Raw genomic sequence first — 19,271 nt, forward strand, 5'->3', positions numbered from 1 at the left:
ACGTAATAACGGTGTTATCCGCAATTAACGAGTCGTTGAACACAACAAAAACTTAGGATGTACTCTATGTTGGCTAACTGAACATAATAAAAAATAAAAATACATAAATAAAAATAAGGCTGTGGACAACTCTTCAAAATCAGTCAATCTTAGCAACATAATCCTTTTTTAAAGTTTGTTTTGTTTTGTTTTGTTTTGTTTTGACAGAGATCACAAGTAGGCAGAGAGGCAGGCAGAGAGAGAGGGAAGAAGTAGTCTCCCCGCTGAGCAGAGAGCCCGATGTGGGGCTTGATCCCAGGACCCTGAGACCATGACCCAAGCTGAAGGCAGAGGCCTCGACCCACTGAGCCACGCAGGCGCCCCAATCCTTTTTTAAAATATTGCCAACCCAAACACAAGATTTCTACAAGTAGGCCTCTCATCGAGGGAAAAGGAAGAAGTCACACAGAGGAACTGTGAGCCCGGAATCTTTCCTGGTATTTTCAAGATCACTGGGCAGAGATTTTTTTCCAGTTATAAAATGCATTTTATCACCAGAATAATCTCCTATGTCGTATACCTTGAGAAAGAAAATGAACCACGAAGATATTTAAAGACAATTCCAAACACTTCAGAAAGCTTGTGTCCTATCAAAAGGAATCTGGGCAAAGATTTGTAGAGACCCAATCCAAGCATTACAATTATTTTTGTAGTTTTATGCGATTAGTGGTTAAGCTTCAAAATGACCAAGTTGATATCAGGCCATTCGAAGTTATTTCAAGTAAACTGACACTTGGTAATAGAATAGGTATAATAAAATCTAACAACAGTACAATACTTGACAGTTGATGGGGTATTTTCCCAAATCACATTTGATCCCCACAACCTGTCTAAATCGGCTACTGTTATCCTCCTTGTATAGATTAACACTGTGGCTGAAAAAAACTCAAATACAGGATTCACACTCAAGTCACCTGAACATCTAGATCAGAATCTAAAGATCCTTTCATTTTACCACGAAGTGATCTCAGCAGGGCCAGACCAATTTACAATACGTATTGGGGAATCATAAGTCAAATACAGAGTAGTCGTACATTTCCAAAATTGTGCATGAACTAATTTTAAAATGGGTAAAACATCATCTTCAAAACCAAGAGGATTAGGTACTGAACACAATGTATTTGGCAGCTCTCCTCCAGCTTTAATACTTTGCACAATGCTCTGTCCATTTATGATGTTTCTCCCAACAACCAAACAAGAAGACTTCAGCTCTCTGGGGCAAACATCCTTTGCCTCTTCGATGGTTGGCCTCTGTATCCCTCGGGGGATTTCATCATCTCACTCCATCTCTGTCTCTAATACGCCTCTAGAGGAGCAGAGTTCAGATCCTGGGTATAGCTCCACACGGTCAACATCTACAAGGTTATGGGTGGTTTGCAAATAATATTCAGCAACCACTGCTCATGCTCCTTGAAACCTCCTTGGAAGAGAATGAATCACCCCACTGATCATCTCGCCAATGCCACCTGAGCTGCCCTGTTATGGGCCCAGCAAGGAAAGGCCAGGAATAGACTTGGCCCAGAGAACAAGGATATTTGACCAGGAATTGGCCATGAATCATTTCTCTCTCAACTAGAATTTTCAAATAGTGGTTCGTGTTCGTTTTCCCCAACTCCTGGGATAGTAGTTGGTAAGGAATAAGGGTTAAGTTAATGTCTATTATAAGGGGGGGAAAGGAGAGAGACAAGGAGGGAGAGAGAGGAGGAGGAAGGGAGGACGGAAGAGACAGTGGCTATGCTTCTAAGACCATCTCCAGGAAAACAGATCAGAGATAAACAAGTTCAAGTGTGTAAGCTTTTAAAACCACTTTTATCACAATGTGCCACTTCCTGGGGACTTTCCCTCCTCCCACCTCCCTCCCCCTGTGTGGCTGGCATGTCCAACCTATACACAACAATCTCCTTCGACATCCGCCTGTCACTGTGTCCAGTTTCCCCAGGCTCCCTGTCTTGGCCTCTGAGGGAGGTCTTCCATCCTCCCTGAGAGTCCACTCCTTCTGCTCTGCCTGCCAACCTAGACCCTGGAGCTTGGCCTGTCTTCCCCTCCTTGACTTTGCTTGTGCTCCCTAGGCCTGGATGGGCCAGCTCAGAAAACCAAGCCTGCTTCCTCCAGAGGCCACGTGTTTCCTGTCTCACACCTGACCCTCATCAGGTGGTAGTGGGGAGGGGTCTATTTCCAGTTGACAAGAGCCTCCTTCCCTGACATTCTTAGCAACCCCCCCCCCCCATACACAGACACACAACTCTCCTCAAGGGCTCAGGCAATCACGTTCTTCAGCTCCCAGCCACCTGCCTTGTTCCCAGCTCCTCTGGACAGCTCTGTCCCTGCCCGGTATTTAGATCAGAGCTGAGATTTTGCTTTCCTTTGGTCACACGTGGAGGATTCCTCCCAGACTGGGAGTATTAATGGGCCAACCACAAGGCATATTTTGGGAGGTTCCTTCCATTTGCTTAAGCAGATAACATTAACCCCCTTTCAAAGGAAGAAAGGAAAGAAAGAGAATGGGAGAGGAGGGCCACGCAGGGGAGTGGAGGGAAGGGAAGGCGCTTAGGGAAAAATTTAGCTTAGGGACTATCAGAGGCTATTTGTCCACCAACATTCGTTCCCCCCCTTTTAAGAACGCAACCCCTAAATTGTACCTGGGCTTAGCCCATCAGCTGGAGACTACATTTCCCAGCCTCCCTTGCAGCTTTGGTGGCCACGTGATCAAGTTGTAGCCAATGGGATGTGAGCAGAAGGCTATGAGCCCTGCCACGGGTCACTACCCTGGCTCTTTTCCTCCTTCCTGCTGAGTGCAGCTGTAGCCACTGCCTTGCCTCCGGCCCTAGCCTGCTGACCTCCGGACTGTTACATAAGAGAAGAAGAAACTTTGATCCTATTTATATCACTGTGTTTTAGGATCATTCTGTTTTAATATGTTAGTCCGTGCCCTAACAAATACAGAGGATCAGGACTTTGATGTCACAGTACTTAGCTGGGCATTACCTAAATGGTGATTTCCTCAAATCTCTTATTCAAGTGAGTTTTAATTGTATGTCAATCAGTATACTGATTACATGTTTCTGAGAATGGGCTCCACTCAAAGCACTCTGTGAGGCCCTATAAACATACATGACATTATCCAGCCCTTGGGAAGGGTGTCATCTTGCCATGAAGACCAGGCAGACACGAAAATACCACAACACAGCCCTGTGCATTGTCAGTCTCCATACAAGGGGCATCGGTGGCGAGCATACAGCCACATGTCTTCCATCTTCATCAATAACACTCTTCCTGGTCCATAGGCCTCCCAATTTGAAATAAGATTTTGTCGTGTTTGAGTAAGTTTTCCCTTCCCCGGATCACTTAGTTTTCCTCTACCTCCGATTTTGCGATTATGAAATGGCCAAGTGTACTATTTTTTTTTTTTTTAAAGATTTTATTCATTTATTTGACAGAGAGAGATCACAAATAGGCAGAGAGAGAGAGGTGAGGAAGCAGGCTCCTCGCCGAGCAGAGAGCCCGATGTGAGGCTCGATCCCAGGACCCCGAGATCATGACCTGAGCTGAAGGCAGAGGCTTAACCCACTGAGCCACCCAGGCGCCCCCAAGTGTACTATTGATGTCCTTATCCCTTTGACTTTATGGCTTGGAATTCCCAACCTCTCCAATATGCCTTCCTCTCTCTGTTCCTAGGGCATATGGAAGTGGGTCCGGGCCATGGCATAGTTTCCTTCTAAGTCATGCATTATTAATGTTGGAGATCATTGCTCAGCGCCTCTCTTCTTGCCACCCAAATAGCAAACCTTGCATTCTTATATTGGTCCCTGCTGCGCCTCATGCTGGATGATTGCTTTGTGGGAGCTGAGAAAAGGAGCTATGCAAATTTGGCCTGGCTGCCCAGGCGTCAAGGCCAGAAAAGATTAGCTGGCCTGAACAAAATCGGGACATGAATTGATGAAATGAGGAGGACTAGAGATTGATTCTTTCTATGGCATTGGCAAGTGATTCTAGAGCTATTTTCTAAATGAATCAAATTGCTTCATTGTTCACCAGAGGCGAGAGTAAAATCAAGCTCCAGTATTGACCAACGGTAAGTAAAACACACACACACACGAAACGGAGATCAATCCAATACTTTGGATTAGCGATGGCTCCGAGCTAGTAATATGGTGGAACAGGAGCCATGTCTAAACAGTAGATGAACTGGAAAGCAATCTTCTCCATCTAGTATGAGGGAACCATTTGTGATATAGAGAGAAACCATGTTGTGGGAGAAGATCTGCCCAACTACTACTTTACTACAAGTCTAACTTGTCAAGTGACAGTATTCTCAGGTGTGGAAAATGGGAGAGCGGTACAGGATTTCTCTGAAAGTTACTGATAAATGAAAGCGCTTCTCACACTGCCTGACCCAGAGTCATTCTTCTTTCGTTGTTAGCACCACCAGAAGCGGACATTACAAAACGCTAACATTTGTTCGAAAATGAAAATAAGATACTAGATGGACATGGAGGGAAGGGCTGCCAGAAGAGAATATGAGAGACCAGGAAAAGGACCCAGGGAATGAACCTCTCTCCTCTGAAGAGGAAAGATTTCAGGCAACCTGAGAAAACTGGCAAAGATGCCGCGTGAGGTGTCAGAGAAATGTGTAGGAAGGCTCAGAAACCAGAGAGGATCTCCAAGGACATGAGCCCTGGAAAGAGAGAGAATACGTCACTGAGTTTTCCTATGGGCAGGACATGGGCACAGCCATAGCCCCATGGACTCGAAGGCTGCACGGGGATGATTTTCAACCACGCACGAGGCAGAGGCCTGTGGAATTCCCCTGCCGTGAAGACAGAAACAGGGCAAAAGGCAAACCGATGAGGGGGACCTGAAGAGACATACAAAAGCCTGAGGTAAATGACCAAAAAGATATCTAAGGGCCCATATTCCTACAACTTGCTGAACTGTTGCAGAGCTGACCCCTTGAGATTTGCATATGTCGTGGTAAGGTCGCTGTGGAAACGGACAGCATGTGTGGTGTCTCAGAGACGCCAGATTTGGAAGGGTCGGGGGCTGCTGGGGGGCGGGAACCCACACTGTCTGTGCTAATTCTAAGATCCAACTGTGGGGCCCTGGGGGCCTCCCCGTCTCCTCCCACCTTGTCCAGTGACACTCCAGGTTCTACGGTCTTGGCCCACCCTGAGCTGGACAAGTCATTTGATTTGTTCCTTTTCTCTAAGAGAACAGAAGATTGGGGCATCTGGGTTTCAGACTCTGTGAAACAGTTAAGTCACAGAAGAAACAGCCACCTCTGGCCAGTGGGTAAACAGCCCACAGACCAGACCAGTGGCTCCTCCAAGAGACTCAAGAGCTCCAGATCATTAGAGATGGAGGGAGGGAAGACAACCTCTCCCCAAACCCCTGACTTCAAGGTCACAGCCACATCCACTGGCAGGCACAGCTCTTCTTTGCTTTTTCTCAAAAGGCAGACAGGAATCCTACACCATCCACCCTGCGGGCCTCCAGCTTGCGAGCAGAGCTGGGGGGACTTGCCCCAGGCACGCACGCCTCCCAGGCTTGAGGAAGGGCAAGAAACCTCTCAGAACACGGAAGCATGATAAATGGTTCCCCTTCCAGTCTCCAACCAGATAGAGCCACCTCCAAACCCGCCCCACCCCGCACCCCGCACCCCCATCCTGAGCCTGTCCCTGAGTCCCACATCCTACAGAGGAAAGGAACAAGGGAAGACGGCCCTGCTGCCCGCAGCCTGACACAGACCCAGGCAGAACTGCAATTTGACCCACATGGGGCGTCCAGATGGCTCTTTTTCTGCCTGGGAATATGCTTCCCTCGGAGAGCCCCAAGCTCCAAGGCAAGAGGAGGCAATTGTCGCCACAGGCAAACATCAGCCCCGCTCCCCTGGTCCGGTTTCAGCAGGACTGAGAGACCACAGTGCACCCTTGCTTCCCTGGCCCCTCCGACTGCTCAGATCGGTTTATTTTCCTTTGCTCGATCTCTCCTTTCTGCCTTCAAGACCGCGTGAAGTCGGGAAATCTGCTCAGCACAAGACAAAACAGAGAGAGGAAGAAACCGGCACAAAATGTTTTCTCCAGCGTGCTGCCTGGGGAGCCAGGCCTTGACTCTGACATGTGCTGGAGGTGTGGTGTCCAAAGTAAACCTTTGAACTGTTTTTTTGGAACCTCCAAAAAGACCCTGCACATCAAAGGGGATCCGAGCCCCGCTCCGTGCGTTGCAGGCATCATTAAGCATTTTGCATGAATCAACCACCTTCTGAAAAAGAAAGGAAACCCAAACTCAAAGCACATTGCCAGCCCGTGGACCCGAACGTGGCCCCGAGCACATGCTCACCACATGGCTTCTTCCCCCACCCCGGGTTCAAGGCAATCAAACCCTACAGACGCGCCCGGGCTCCATCACCGGCGGTCACCACGGAGCCGCCCCTCCGCAGCCCAGCACCCCCCCTGCCAGGGGCGGATACAATGAGGCCGCTTGTTGGAGCAGCCTCGGGACCCTCACTCGTGCCTGCCTCAGAGGAGCCCACATGAGATCCGACTCCAGTCACGAGGGGAGCCCCGCTGGGCTGCCCCACCCCACAAGCCGGCGCAGGATGCCATTTAGGGCTGAATAGGGAGTCCTGTGTGAGCCCTTTGGCAATGTGCCCAGAAAGCCACATATGCGAGTGCCCGCATTGGTGGGCACAGCAGAAGACTCCCCTCCGCGAAAGAAGGTAGACCAGAAAGCAGATCTGGAGTCCCCAGACTCTTCTGCCGTCTACCTCGGGGGAACTCACTTGGTGGGCCACGGGCAGCCCTGGACATCGGCCGTGGATGGGCTGGAACCTCAGAGGTCACAATGGCCTCCGCAGCTCCTAGACATCAGGAAGATACTGTCCTTCTTGATCAGCCTGAAGAGGAAAACATTTTCAGGCCCTTCGCTACCAGCGGTGTCATCCCCAGCCCCAGAGCGGGAGTGATCATTGGAGGGCAGTGGGAAATGGCCTTGGGAGGCCACTTGTGTCCTCTCCAGCCACTAGCCACCTTCAAAGCACTAGTAAGCTCTCCAACCCTGCAATTTTACTGGAGGTACATGAAACAGTTCTTAAGACAAGATGCTCTCATTCTTGGCAGTTGTCTTTTTTAAAGTCATTTTCTCTGGTAAGCAAAGCTCTGGCTTCAAAAAAAGAAAAAAAAAAAGGTTTAAAATTGCTAAGGCAAACCGAATGGTAAGAGTTTTAATTAGCAGTTCAAAACTGCCCACATTCTGGGTTTTTAATTAATAGGCACAATTTTTGTTGAGTTCTACTTCAGTAGGAACTATATAAAACCAGTGAGTGGGTGACATTATTCCATTCAAAAAAGAGCTATAAAGGAAAAAAAAAAAAAAGCCAAATTAGGAGGAGCAGAGATGACAAATGAATCGTTTCTCTGGGTTATACCTTTATAAATAAACATTGTTATCTAACCCCTCTTGCTGGAAGCCCTTCTCCCCATAACCAGTCAACCCCATGGACTGTTTTAGCACCTGTCACTTGAATCCAGACCCCGGGGATCCCAGCCAGATCTCTTCATTCAACAACTACTGACTGAACGTATGCTTTGTCAAGCACCAGGCAGGTACCCAGGATGCTGAGATGAGAGGGCTGCTCCCCACCATCCAAGCAACTAAGTCTTCTACAAAATAATCCCATGAGAAATAAAAATGCTACGTGACCGGACTCCAAGCTCCCCAAGCACAGAAATGCTATCTTATTCTCTTCTGTATTCTCAAGGTCCAGGCAAGGTCTACACAGAGGAGGCAACTGTTAAATGTTTGTTGAATGACTGCAGGGTGAATAGTGGGGGCCCCCATGCATGCAGTGGGGTCACAAAGGAGGGATGATCAACTCTGATGGGGTAGACAAACCCAGATGCCAGTTACCTGTGCATCAGGGCAAGGCCATACCAAGAGTTCTCCATGGCATCTGTTCTGATGGCTCAGAGCCCTCCAGAAAGACCAGTTGTTAAATATCTAGGCCATCATCCACAGGGAGAGAAGTACAGCTCTGGAGATGGGTCTTAAAAACCAAATGGGAGTTTCCCAAATAGAAAAGCTGGCCAGGGCATTCTGGACAGAAGGGGCAATCCAGACACAGAAAACGAGAATGGAAATTTACCAATAAGCCAGGGTATTCTCAAGAGGGAGGCCGGGCTGACACATTGGAACCAAAACTTATAGAGGACAGTCTACTACACACAGGAAGACAGCCCTTACCCCGAAGGTGATAAGGAGTCATCAGAAGGTTTACCCGGAAAGAGGCTTGATGAAACTAGTTTGATGAGAAAAGAGCTCTGGGGGGAAAAGAAAAAATATGTCTGAAGGTTAAGAAATGGGCAAGTGGAGCGGTGAGAACAGGCACTGGCAGCAGGGTCGAGGGGACCTATGAATATGGGTATATCTGGGAGGTAGGCTATCCTCGGATGAAATACAGGAACTCCCTAGACATGAAGGAGGAAAGAGCTCCAAATAGCTTCTGGCTTGGGCAACTTGGGGGTATGGGGGTGTGGGGGAGTCTGCCAACGTGATAGGACACAAAGGAGCCTAGGAAGGCTGGAGCAGACGCGTGTTTCACGTGGTGGCTGTTGCCTTTGCCGTGACAGATGGAGCGATCCAGCGTGTGTCCTGGAGTTCTAGAGCCCAGGCAGATGGTCCTGGAGAGTGGACCTTTGCTGGACTGGGATTTGCATGGAGTTTTGGGGGGGGTTTGCCACCATCTCAGGCGAATGCACACTCACAGGCACACACACACACGCACACGCACACACACACAGCCTCCAGAATTTCCGGATGTGTCATCCCCCTGATAAGAACATTTCCATGGCTGAGGAAAACCTGATGCTAATTCAGAAGACACCACGGAAAGCAGAGCACAATGAGAAGGCGGCGATGACACCACTGAGTTAACGTGATGACAAAGCAGACTCCAGGAACACTTCCAAATAGGGAGAAAAGCTCAACCTTATTTCTCACCCATGTTCCAAAGAGCTCAGCAAGAAACCCCAGCACTCTCAGTAACCTCAAGGAACCTTTCCCCATTTAAAGCAGAAAAGAACTATAAAATAATAATAATAATAATAACCTCCTCCTTGGCACACATCAGAGTCTTAGCCCAGGCTCAGTGGTTTCATCTGAACTACCAGCAGGCTTCCCACACGCAGTGATGGTTCCAGCAGACATCTCCCTGTGGAATTCCAAACAAGAGATCCCAAGCCGTCAATAGAGAGACGGCCTTATTCTCTCCTTCCCTTCGGATATGTCTCTTGTAATCCTGGCTTCCCCGAGAACCAAGAAATTCTCGCTAAGCATTCACATCAATGCATCTGCCCCAGATTCCATGAATCCACTTCCGTCTGCTGCACCCTGTCATTTCCAGGTGCAACATAGAGCCCGGGAGAAGTCCAAACCTATTTGGCTGTAACATGGCAGAAGGGATCATCGTGGTCAGCTTGCCCTTCCCGCAGACCTGCCCATGAACCAAGTCAGCCCTCGGAGTCTCATTACTACCTGGCTGGGGCACAGAGAGAACAAGCAACTTCAGGGGAGATCATATCACAGACCGTGAGAGCTCAGCCTTCCAGTAAGTGTCCGCAGTTATAAGATGGTCACGAATCCCTGTCATTTTAGAGAAGGGAGTTCCAGCCTTCCCTGTGAAGAAGGTAGTCTGAACACGGATTACTAGACCAACTATTCAACCACGTCTAGTTCAATTCCAGTACAGACCCTGAGGCGAGCCAGATGCACGGCCCAGGAAAAGACACTGCGAGAAGTTCACACGATCCTGTGTGTTACCAATAGAGTTCATACTTATTATTCACGGTCGTTATGTTCTATACAACCGTCAGGAGCACTAAGCCATTAAATATAGAACCACGGCTCCTAGGGGGGAAATACAGGGTTAGGTTCCTGGGAGCCTCTGGTCAAAAATGCATAACCTTGTTTTATGTGTGTTTCCATTTAAAGATACCTTATTTAATATTATATATATACACATATATATATGCATATATATAATTTCTACATAATTATATACACTATTATATATTATTTAGTATCTTATATATGATATGTGATATATTTATATCATATATGAAAAATATATATATATTTTTATATATTGTTGATTCACAACCATTGATCTCATGGTCAATAGCACTATAATTCATGCCTGAATGAAGCTTGTCTAACACATATATTTAAGACATATCACAGGGGTGCCTGGGTGCCACAGTCTGTTGACCATCCCACTCTTGGTTTCAGTTCAGGTGGGGCTCTCAGGGTTGTGAGATTGAACCCACATGGGGCTCAGTGTGGAGTCTGCTTGAGATTTTCTCTCTCTCTCCCTCTGCCCCTCCCACTCATGATTTGTCTTTTTCTCTCTGAAATAAATAAATCCTACAAAGAAAGAAAGAGAGAGAGAGAGAGAGAAAGAGGGAGGTAGGGAGGGCGGGTGGGAGGGAGGGAGAAGGAAGGAAGAAAGGAAGGAAGGAAGGGGGAGGGATGGATGGAGGAAGTGGGCAGGAAAGAAAGAGAAAAGACACATCGCAGTCTTCTTGCCCTAGGAGCATTAGACAATTATCCAGCACTGTGCTTGGGACCATTTTAAACAGTGAAATCTCCAAGAAAAAGCACCCCAAAATGTAGGAAATGTGGCCCTATGAAAAAGACACCTGTCCACAGTCTGAGAGCTGAAACCAGAAGGCGGAGCATTGTCTTGTTCACCCTCAGCTGGAAACACGCAGGTTAAGTGACCAATTTTTCCCCACGACCCATATACACAAAGGACTATGAAAGCACTCTAATTATTGATCTGGGGGTTATAAATATATTGTAGCCAGTAGGCAAATTCACAGATACGGATTTGTGAGTAATGAGGATCGACATGGGTTGTATGGGGCTCTTTCCTGGAACTTAGCTATTCTGTAGGGGATATAAACTAGATGTTTAAGTACATCATCATTTAAAGCAGTTCATCTTCAAGGTCATTCAAGTCATTTCTATTTCTTTCGGATTTTAGTGTGTGTGTGTATATATATATATATATACACACACACATATTTTTTTTAAGATTTATTTATTTATTTATTATTTGAGAGAGAGAGCATGTGGAGGAGGGGCAGAGACTCTCCAGCAGACTCCCCATTGAGTGCAGAACCCAACTCGGGGCTGGATCCTACAACCCCCAAGATCATGACCTGAGCCAAGATCAACGGTCAGAGCCTCAACCCACTGAGCCACCCAGGTGCCCCGATTTTACTATATTCTTAAAACAAAAATAAAAATGAAGAAACGACCAACAGGGTGATTAAAAAATGCAGTGCACATTGAATGTTTTATCTTTGACAAATTAATGTCTTTAACATAACAGCACCAATATCGTGTAACCCAACGATATTGAAATGAAAGGATTTTTTTTTAATATTCATTCATAGGTCATCCCGGGCAGTTTGGTCTGGCAGAGGAACACAAGATTTAAGTCATATGATGACAATCACCATTTACTCCATCTGGATATTTCTGTGTCTGTAACCGCATTTAAGGAGAATCCCAATTTCTGTATTTGAAGCCCTCTGCGAACATGTGGCCTGGGCAGATGATTTTTTCCTGATCCTCCCTGGGACAGGCTCATACGTCAGTGATGCCCAAGGCTTTGAAGGGATCTTCTTCGTTCATGATGCAGTAAAAGAAACCTATTGTTTTATCTGCTAGAAGAATGGTAACAGCGGCCCTCAGAAAGGGGCTGGGATCCAGGGGGAGAATGGTTACACAAAGCCAGGGCTAAGACTGTGTTTTGGGCTGTGTCAGCTCCCATGTGGCCCTTTAGGCCTCCAGGCCTCAGTTTCCTCAAGTGTAGCTAGAAGATGCTTGAGACCAGAGGACGGCAGATATGTTCTAGAAGGATCTAGATAGTACATGATTTAGGTTCTATGGGCCAAGAGGCAAAACTGAGGATATTCAGAGGTACTTGGAGAACAAGAGAGAAAATTAATTTCCACAATTTTTTTCAACCCTTTTAAAATGTGAAAACCATTCTTAGTTCATGGGCGGTGCCAAAACAGTCAGCAGACCAGACGTGACCCGTGGGATGCAGTCCGCTGGCCCCTGCCTCAGGTCAGAGCATTGTGGTCAACCGAACTTTCTATAATGATGGAAATGTCTAACTGTGTTATGCCTATGTGAACTTGAGTTGTGTCTAAGTGTGATGGAGGAATTGAATTTTTAGTTTTATTTCCATGAAGTAATTTCTCTTTTAATTCTTTGGAACCCAGTGCGGGGCTTGAACTGACAACCCTGAGATCAAGACCTGAGCTGAGATCAAGAATCAGATGCTTAACTGTCTGAGCCACCCCAATGAATTTAAATCAAAATGGGTACCTGTGGCTAGTGTGCTAAGCCACTTCCTCAGGCCCTAAGATTTTATGGTTCTATAGTTCACTGCATTCAAGAACCTCTGTTTTATGAAGTTGGCCGATGTGGACAGGCTTTGGAGGTGGAAGTTGAATTTTGTTCTCACTGGCATTTGTTTCCTCTTTTCTAGTTTTCAACAATGTCTCTAGTCTGCCATACCCATCCTAATACTGAATTCCAAGCTGTGCAGGCACCCCAGTGTGCCACAAGAAACTCAAAGAGGTGCTACAGAATATTTTAAATTGGGGGGCCCCTGGGAGGCTCAGTCAGTTAAGCGTCTACCTTCAGCTCGGGTCATGATCTCAGGGTCCTGGGATCGAGCCCTGCGTTGGGCTCCTTGCTCAGTGGGGAGTCTGCTTCTCCCTCTCCCACTCCCCTTCACTTCCCACCCCAGTTGGGCTCTCTTTCTCTCGCTCACTCTCTCAAATAAAATCTTTAAAAAAAAAAGAGAGAGAGAGAGAGAGGGAGGGAATATTGTAAATTGGAAAAAACCCACACCATACTAAACATTCATCTATCTATATTAGCTGGAAAACTAGCTCAACATCTATTCAGTTGTTCACACAGCATAGCTGGTTCATAGCTTAATCATGAGTTAGTGCTACATTCCTTTCAATAGAGTCTTATCTCTGCCAAGCTGGGCTTTCAACAGTTGCCATGATCATCGTGCTGTCTTGGTCTGTTTGGGCTGCTAGAACAAAGTCCCACGGGCTGGGTGACTTATAAACAACAGAAACTGACTTCTCACAGTCCTAGAAGCTAGAAGTCTGTGATCTGGATGCTGGCACGGTCAGGTCCTGGTAAGAGCTCTCTTTGAGGTTGTAGACTGCTGACTTTTCTTTGTGTCCTCATGCCGTGGAAGAGATGAGAGAGCTTTCTAGAGTCTCTCCTTCGAAGTGCACTAATCCCACTTAGGAGGATGTCACCCTCATGACCTGATTATGTCCCAAAGGCCCCAAATACTATCCAGATACCATCACAATGGGAGGAGGGTTTTGACATGACTTTTGGGGAGGACACAAACATTACTCCATTGCAGGGGCCCACTCTGATCCCAAGATCTTCTTAAAGTACAATGTTTATCCCTTCCTTTTTCCCCACCTCAAAAATTGGGCCTCCAAATTTTTTTAATCTGCAGAGCTCAACAACTTACTTCATGAAATTTTCAATACCAGGGATCAGTCCTGACGGGAGCAAAGGGAACGTTCCCTACCAAAATCTGACTAAGGAGAGATTTTGCCTTAGGTTTCTGAGAAAATGTATTAAGGCATTTGTCACATGTAGACTGGGGTTCCTTCACCCACATGGCAAGTAACTGTCTTATTTTTAGAGCCCTCAGAAGAAGTTCCTGTTCTGTTTGTCTCCTCGGCATTGAACCCCCACCCCCAACCCCCATCGCCATGGATTCCTGATTTTGGAAAGCATGAGAAGAAGCCTGATTCTCCTACTGACCAACATTCTCCCTGCCAGGGAACAAGAACCCATTACTTGCTCATCCCTATGAGCCAGCAAGCAGCCCTTTCTCTGCTAGACCCGCAACAGAGAAGGCTTAAGGAGTCACCTGCAGTCTTAATAGTGTTCTTTCCCATTCCCAGGGTTCTCTAGTGTCTGGCTGTTTGGCTGCATAAAAGGCAATGAGCCTGAACATTAACATTTTTTCCATTTGGATCATGGGGGAAAGCTGGGAAATCACACCATACATACATGTCTATATTCATATACATATATATATATATATATATATAGTCTGTGCCTCGTTTTTCCTCTAGAACCTGAAATCCAAAGTGGGAGGTATATAAGGGGCTGCTCCCTGGTAATTATCAAGGCCACTTAAGGGCTTTGTCCCGGTTCATGGTGAAAATTCCACAACTGGGGCTACCATTGGACCCCACCGTTGCCGCCAAGATGGCGTGCCACACACAAATACATTCCACCACGGGGTTTTCGGATTTTCTGGCTTACCACCTACAACTTCCCTTGACTGTGATTCAGTCCACTTTAACGTGTTTTACTTTTTTCACTTTACCTTTTGTAACTAACTTTACTGAAGCTTTTCTTTTTTTAACTTCAGGTACTCCCCACTATGTCATCCTGAGGTGGGGGGGAAAATCTCTTTGCCACTAAAAACAAAAGAAGATCATTAGATCCATATTATGAAAAGTAAAAAATTTTGAAATCCTGTTAAAACACCTCTGAAATCTAGCAACACCCACTGATGGGCTGGAGGTGACAGGGGACATGTAAGCCCAGGAGAATTCTTCTGCACAAAAATAAAGGGCTTGTATTTAAAAAGCCAAAGGAGAGCCAGATGACTTTCTCACCCTGAGAGTTCAAGATTCTGTGGCCAGCTCTGAGGGAATTTGCAGGTTCCCCTTACTATATGACTGTGGACAGATTCTGTACTCCTTTGTACTTCCTCTCCCTTAATTTGGCTCATTTTAGAAAGCTACAATGGGCCCAGCAATACACCAAATGCTAGAGACATAAAGATGAACAAGGCCCAGTCCTTGTCTTCAAGTGACTCAAAGAAGAAATTAAAAAAAAAAAAAAAAGCATAAAAAGTAATTCTAATTATCCTCCAAGACCATGGTGAGGAAATCAAGGAACTTTCAAGAAAGGATGTTGCCTCGGAGGTTCTCTGGCAGAAGAAAAGCTTGAGCCCGGGGTTGGACACGTCTGATACATTCAAGAAAGAGCATGGGGAACCTGGCTGACTCAGTAGAACATGTGACTGATCTCAGGGTTGTGAGTTCGAGCCCCACACTGGGAGTAGAGATGATGTTTAAAAAATAAATAATAAATAAATAAATTTTTAAAAGAAAGAGCAAAGATTAGCATGTCTCAGCCTCTTGCCTCCCACCTCTGGCTGCCCCCTCCAACCCATTCTTCACTCCAAAACAGAGCAATCTTTCTAAAATGCAGTTGTTTAAAACCCCTTAGTATGGTTCAAAATGCATTCCACAGTCTGACCCCTTCTTATTTCTCCAGACTCAACAATCTAACCAGTCCTTATGGGACAGCACTCTGTCCCCACCACCGAGGAAAGCTAATGCCAGCTCACCTTCCAGAACTTGGCTTAAGGATGCCTCTAGAGAAAAGACTTTCCTGAGAAACTCCCAAGGCTGGTTTAGGCTTTTCTTCTAGGTGCCCCTAGGTATCCTGTGGCACATAATAGACTGTATGGTAATGACCTCCTTGCTTGTCTGTAGCCCTCACAGCCTGTCAGCCATGTCAGAGCAGGCACGTAATAATATTTGTGAGGGGCACCTGGCTGGCTCTGTCAGTAGAACGTGCAACTCTTGGTCTCGGGGTCATGAGTTCGAGCCCCACGTTGGACGTAGAGATTACTTAAGGAAATTTAAAAAATCAATTAAAAATATTTGTGGAAGAAAGAAAGGAAGGAGGGGAAGGAAGGATAGGAGGAAGAGAGGGGCGGGGGAAGGAAGATAAAATCCTGTAGAAGTCTCAAGTGTAAGACATCCACTAAAGAAAATGTAAGAGCCAGAAAGAATACTATCTTGCAAGCAAAGGTAGGAGGCTCTTCTCATCTTGAGAGAAATGCTCTAGGGAAATAAGTTTGGCTAATGATTAAAACTGGTTTCTTTGCTCCTTTCTGCGCCATGGACCTCTTTGGCGGTCTGCTGAAACCCAGGGGCCCCCTCTCAAAATAATACTGTCACATACCGAAAACGCAATACACATGATGACAAATAAAACTACTTATACAGAAGTAGCTATCAAAATATTAAAACATCACCCTACAGTCATATCTGCACTTCTCTATTAGTGCGTTAAGCAGTGAGATCTAGAAGGTAGTCGTAAACCATTGCAATTTCCCAGTAGGGATGAAAGACAACAATAAATGGAGATGTCTGTTGTAACCATAATGGGGTATTAACATATCTATGGGGATATCTAATCACAACAAACACTGATACTGTGGTTGATTGCCTACCTTCATAATTGAAGGAAATGCTGAACTTCAGTTACAGATGCGTGTTTGCCCCATCAACATTCATAGACCCCCCCCCCCCCCCCGCCCCAAGCAAGTCCCCAAACTGGCAATGAGGTCGTCACTGACCTTTGCCGGAGCCATTTAAGGCAAGTGATGGGGCAAAAGCCAGGGGGGGAATTAAACGATGAACGAACTGAGAGGGGAGAAACACAGCCATGATTATAGGCTCCTTCTTTCCAGTTGTTGTTGTGGCCAAAAGAATGAAAAGAGCCTTGGAGGAGCTCACAGGCAGAGAAATGTCAAGGGAAAAGAGAAATGGAACACGCCATCTCCTTGCGACCCAAAAAGTCACATTAAGTGGCTTACTCACTGCTGGAAGTGGTCCCTGAGTCATGAACAAAGGACAGTGGATCGGGACAGGGAGTTATTCACACTATTTTGGGTAGTCTGGGGACATCATGAGACCCACCCAGCCTCAGTGTCCGAGCTGCGGGAAAGAAGGGACAATACCCCAGGATTTTCGGAAAAAGGACTGGCCATCGTTGTTCGGAAGAGGAAGACAACAGGCTGCCCCTGGAGTCAGTCTGCAACTCCCACCCTCCAGGTCCTGCTGATCCTAGAAAGGCCTATGGAAAAGCAGCCTTCTGGTCTACAGGGAAGACAGTCCCTCCCAGCCCCCTGCTCCCGTACAGCCCTTCGGGGTGGATGAGAGGTGGTCTCGGGGCACTAAGAGTATTTCACAGCACATTGTTCTGGGTCAACACTGAACACCATCCATAGCAGTTGGAGAGACCTGAGGCATCAGATATTAAGAAAAGAATGTGTATATGGGAGCCAGACACAAAATCAGAGAACAGGCAGACCCAACGGTGACAGAACACAGACGGCAACTCAAATAAAGTAGAGAATGTTTGCATTTCTTCATCACCAATTTCTTCTAACCAAAGTGTAAAAAAATAAATAAATAAAAGCCTCCTGAGATCCGAGGACTGAGCTGCGGGATCATCCCTTGAGTTTGGGGAGACAGTGAACAGAAGGAAAGCCACGCAGATATGCAAAATACCCCCATTCAAATCCAAGCTTTGCTCTTCCTGCAACCCAGGGAAATTAAGTGGCAGGAGAACTGCCTTTGAGCCGCTTTTCTTCAGCGGGTCTGTCGGCGAGCTGACTGCATCCAGCCCAAGCCAGACCCAGATCAATCAGATTGAATGTCCACCGACACTCCACCCAGAGCCTACATGATTCTGCAGCAAGCGTCCTGGGCCTATGCCCCCGACTCAGGCACTGCTGGGCACCACCCCGTAGGGATCACAGTTGCCCTTTCCAGAAGTGACCTGCGTGAGCCTCCCCACTCCTCCCTGAGCTCTGCCAGCTGGCGGCCAGATTGCGTTATCAGCCCACATTCCAATTTCCCAGGGAAAGGGAAAGGGGATTTATTCAAGGTCACCCAGCAGATGGAGGCCAAGCCTTGGGTAACATGAACCCCTAACCTTGAGTCTTATCTTTCACTGCACTATTTAGCTCCACCTGTGGCTTCCAGTGAAATAGGAAAAAAGAAAACAAAAAACAAAAAACAAAAAAACGGCTCTTTTCCAGCAGTGTTCATGGTCATTCTTCGCAAGACCAACCTGGAGTTCTCAGGGGATCTCATACAGGGGTTAAGAAAAAGAGATCCATTTTCCAAATCTAATCGCTCAGGCTTCTAACAGCCCCGCTCACAAGCTGCACAGAATAAACAAATTCTGGGTTCCTGGAGACAGTGTGAGTTAATTGAACGTGCTGTGCACACGGGAGAGTTACCTGCTTCTCGGGAATCTGAGACGCCATCAAACCCCCAGCTCTAGGGTGACTCCCCATCTCAAGGATCAGGGGTCCGGCAAAGTGCAGGCGTCCTTCAACGATCCCCTGGGGATCCTGGCCACTCGCTTCCGAGATTCATGACCTCCCTTCCAGCACTCTCTGCCCATTTGGTCGTTGGTGTCGTCTACAGAAACCCACACAACGGAAGACCTCCCGCTCCGAAGGGCAGGTCTGTGTGCCTGGACACGGGGCGATGGGGCCAGACTGCCATCCTCCCGCAATTTCAGGAGGACTTGGGTCAGGCGTGGCACAGACGCTAGTTTCCAGAACAGAGGGCCCCCACGGAGCCAGCTGTGAACTCTGACTCACCTGCCTGCAGCTGCTCTCTCTGCGTGGCCCAGGGAGTAACTGTTTAATGAGGGCCAGAGAAACAAACAGGTTCTGTTTGACTCTCTTCGGGTAAGAGTACAGCTGAATGAGGGAGGCGAGGGCAGGAGGTGAGGGCAGGTGTCCGCACTTACCTCCAGGCGCCACCTTCCATTGTGTTCTTCCCTCTGTCTGTTTCCTGTGCATTTCTGACCGCTGGCCAGAAGCCCTGGTGCCCAGATTCTGCACCCCTGCTTTTCGGGGTCACCTGCAGACACCTCAGAAGCGCTAAGAACCACACGGCTTTCGAAGGCACCTCCCGCATCCATGAGCTTCCCTCTCGCCTGAAGCCAGTAACACTGGGACTGCAGGAAACTGCCGGGGAAGTACGGTCAGGTCAAGGCCTCGAATGGAATTAAGAGGAAGAACAAAAGGACTCCAGCTCCTCCCCAAACACATAGATTGGGAAGCAAACTGTTAGAGCTAGGGCAAGCTGTTATCACCAAGCCCAGCTCCACGTTTAGTGCCTTAGTACTTCCTTAGGACTTACCATGTACCCGAGAATCCCAGAGTCCAGGGGCCAAAGGGGACCCTGCTTCCCCCACCTGCTTTTGTGAGATAAAAGGATCACCTACGGACACTGACAAAAGGATGACTACATACGCATTATGGGATTCCTGCC

At 47.2% G+C, this 19,271-nt stretch overlaps 1 long non-coding RNA gene across 1 annotated transcript in view; it reads right to left on the reverse strand.

Moving 5' to 3' along the window:
* The window catches only part of LOC308344980, a 65,435-nt gene extending 46,500 nt beyond the window's left edge, over nt 1–18,935 (reverse strand). Inside the window, exon 1 of the long non-coding RNA XR_013967028.1 lies at nt 18,745–18,935. This is a non-coding gene — a long non-coding RNA (uncharacterized lncRNA). The remainder of the gene's footprint in view (nt 1–18,744) is intronic.
* Nucleotides 18,936–19,271: the final 336 nt, after the last annotated feature.

Source organism: Martes martes, assembly GCF_963455335.1.
Source record: "Martes martes genome assembly, chromosome: 6".
Taxonomy (NCBI): domain Eukaryota; kingdom Metazoa; phylum Chordata; class Mammalia; order Carnivora; family Mustelidae; genus Martes; species Martes martes.